Genomic DNA, 3,877 nt, shown 5'->3' on the forward strand with positions numbered 1-3,877 from the left:
ATGCGGGCGCATGGGGGGCTAAAAACGTCCGGGAAGTCGCTGCTGTGGCCCCCTAGCGGTGGCAGGAAGGAACCTTTTCCGCCGCTAGACTTTTCAATAGGCTTCTCCCTTGGTTGGGTTTGGACTTCAACTCCCAGAATTCCAGAGCATTGGCTCTACTGGCTAGGGACTCTGGGAGGTGTAGTTTAAAACCCCAGGAGGACCAAGGTTACAATATTAGTTGCTTAAAGGGACAAAAGAAATGGACGTCCTGGGAAGCAACTGTATAGTGAATGATGCAATGAGATGAATGGGATCGTATGCTTGAGTTTGGCCCATAAATGGCTATTTTATTTATCGCTCCAGAAGCGAATTAAGAATACAGTTATTCACCAGGACCAATCAACTCATCTTAGAATCATACAATTGAAAGAGGCCTTGTGGGCCATCCAGTCCAACCCCCTGCCAAGAAGCAGAAAAATCGCATTCAAAGCACCCCCGACAGATGGCCATCCAGCCTCTGTTTACAATCCTCCACCACAGTCCGGGGCAGAGAGTTCCACTGCTGAAGAGCTCTCACAGATAGGAAGTTCTTCCTAATGTTCAAGTGGAATCTCCTTTCCTGTAGTTTGAAGCCCTTGTTCGGTGTCCTAGTCTCCAGGGAATCAGAAAGCAAGCTTGCTCCCTCCTCCTTATGACTTTCCCTCACATATTTATATCACATCATGTCTCCTCTTAGCATTCTCTTCTGCAGGCTAATCATACCCAGCTCTTTAAGCCGCTCCTCATAGGGCTTGTTCTCCAGCACTTGATCTTGTTTCATAAGCCCAGAATTTCGTTGTTTCCGTTGCCAGCTTGTATCCCTTTCCCTCATTAAATATATACTCAATAATTTTTCCATATTTTCCAAAAGCCTGTTTGTTTTGCTATTCCCTTTTTAACTTTAATATCCCAAGTCAAGTTGTCCCTATTAGCTGTGTTCCAAATTTCTTTGTAGCATTCTTCTAATTGAATTTCCTTCCTTTCTTTCAATTTTTTTTGCTATCAACAATTTTTCTGCTGTTAGTAAATTATTCTTACGACTCTGTGTTTTGTTTCTGTCACTTGTCCTGAATTTGGCATCAAATGTTGATTTGTTGTTCAGGGCCTTAACATTCTGTACTGGCTATTCAACCACCATGTCCCTAGTAAAGGTAAAGGTTTCCCCTTGACAATACATCTAGTCTTGAGGAGGTCTAATGCTAACTCTAAAAAGACATCATTCCATATCTTAGGTACGTAAATGTTTTCCCCTGACATTAAGTTCAGTCATGTCCTTCTCTGGGGGGTGGTGCTCATCTCCATTTCTAAGCCAAAGAGCCGGTATTGTCCACAGACATCTCCAAGGTCATGTGGCCAGCATGACTACATAGAGCGCCGTTACCTTCCCACAGAAGCGGTACATATTGATCTACTCACATTTGCATGTTTTCGAACTGCTAGGTTGGCAGAAGCTGGGGCTAACAGTGGGAGCTCACCCCCCCCCCTCCCTGGATTCTGATCACCAATCTTTTGGTCAGCAAATTCAGCAGCTCAGCAGTTTAACCCACTGCGCCACTGGGGGCTAATGTCCTCAATGAGATATATATTTCCTTATGGTAACATTTTCCAATATATCCGAATACTCCATCTAATCATATGAACATTGATATTAAGCCTTTCTACTTGAGGTAAGCAGAAAGTTGAAGGAGGAAAATGAAAACAAATTGGATCCCTGGACTAAGGAAGCGTGTGCAGGTGTACAATCTCAGACAAACAAGTGGACAAGATGGGGTTGTTGTAGCCTGAGAAACCAGCAATGAGTTTCTGCCTGTTCAAATCTGCTTAAAACAAAGCCCCTTTCTTTCCTCTCTGTGGGACTTCAAAAAAGTGAAAAGCAAGGGAAGAGAAGACAAAGAAATGGAAAGACAAAAAGGCACAGAATAAAACTGCTGTCTCTGACAGCAGGGGAAAAGGTCCAAACCACAAAGGTCTAAGCCAAAATATCCCAGAATTTAACTTTGTGCGTGAAAGACTGAGCTTGGCAGTACAATTATCGGCACATTTATTTTATGCAGGACCTTGGCTCCTTCATAAGAAGTAAGGCGGGATATCAATAATATGACATAGCATAGCCTCACTGCGTTTGGAAAGGTTTACTCCAAGGTAAAGTGTCTCAGATGGCAGCCGCAACCCGCACCTTTGTACAACAACTATGATTTTTGTTTCTTGTCAGTATTGTTACCCAGAAGAAGAGAACAATCTTTCATCTAGTCTCACCATTGCAGCTCCAAGGTGACTGATTTGAACAGCACTGTAACTGTTATTCTTTGGGGAACACATCCTGTGTCTGGCTCTTCTGTGTATTATTCAAAGGAAACAAGTTGTCACTAGAAATATTCTTTAGCAGTTCTTGTAATCCCAAATTCTTCCTCCCAAGCCTCTCTTTATATTCTCTACTCAACAGCTTGGGTTATTATCAGCTCAGTTTTGCCTGAAATCTAAATGCTAGTAAAATAATTACATTTAAAAACATGATAGTGAGATATTAAAGGAGGCATGAAGTATCAAGAACAACAACAAAAAAGCCAATGAAACTGTGTACCCAGGCCCGTAGCCAGGATTTTGATTCGGGGGGAGTCGAGTTTGATGGGGGGGGCTGAGTCTGAGTGAAAGAGGGTCTATCCTAGCAAACCTTTTGTATCGTTACCCCAATACTCCCATGCATATGGGATATATTGAGCATGGTGATCAGATCATGATATGAATAAACATAACAGTTTAAATAATGTACCAGTAAGGCCTTCTCGTGGACCACCATGAGAATTTGGGGGGGGGGGGGCTGAAGCCTCTCAAGTCCCCCCCCCCCCCCGCTACATGCCTGAGTGTACCATTTATAACATAAGCATCAATTTTGTCTATAATATGATCGTCATTTGTCATTTTGTAATGACCAGCTATGACTGCAGAGAGAGAGGTCCATGCTTGGTGAGTACTAAACCAGATTAGCCGGGACAGAGTACAGGCGCTCTGAGTTGAAGGCAAAGATACAGAGATTTATTATGATTTGACCAAATATGATGCAAGTACAAGTACTATGTTTGAAAAGGCACACACATACATTCATGGAAAAATACATGACATTTTATACAGTTCTGACAACTATTCAGGCTTCCCGCTCCCTCTCCTGATTGGCTAAAAAGAGAGGCGAGCTAATACCAGGATTACCCAGAGATTCCCTTGACAGTCTGCAGGAAGAGATTCCTGCAGTGGGAAGGAAGACAGCTGGTAGTTGGTCAGTTTGAAGGACCAATCCATTGTAGGGACAGCCCCTGGGAGGATGTGGACCTGGAGGAAATGGTAACGTGGATATGCTGGTGAGTCCCTGATTAACTCAAGTGTCCAGTTCCATGTGAAACAAATGGTGCAAGACCCAAAAGGCAAAGATGGTAATTGTAGACAATCAAGGGCTTGACTGTGCATTCAGGGAGTTAACTAATTCATGTTTGCTGAGCTGCCTCTTCCGTGTGGGTGGTAGACTCTCCACAAGTTGAATGAACAAACATCCTGAACACATCCTTATGACAAAGAGGATAATCTGTCTGCATATACACGCAAAGGTTGTGATATTTATCTGGCTTGGGAAATAGCTAGAGGAACCCTGCCTGTGATCTCAAAGAATTATGCAAAATGAAAGCCCAAAGGTGTAGCTGCCTTCTAGATAGATTTTGATACCTTTTATACATTTAAGAATTGATATATCATACAAATGATACAAGTAACACATATAATATCAAGTTGATACATTAATTAAAAGGCTAGATTTGAGAGTTTGTGGGGCACAACTGCTGCTAGGTCCATCCCAGAGCCTCCAGCGGCT

The sequence above is a fragment of the Anolis sagrei genome, chromosome 4 (assembly GCF_037176765.1).
Source record: "Anolis sagrei isolate rAnoSag1 chromosome 4, rAnoSag1.mat, whole genome shotgun sequence".
NCBI classification, from domain to species: Eukaryota; Metazoa; Chordata; class Lepidosauria; order Squamata; family Dactyloidae; genus Anolis; species Anolis sagrei.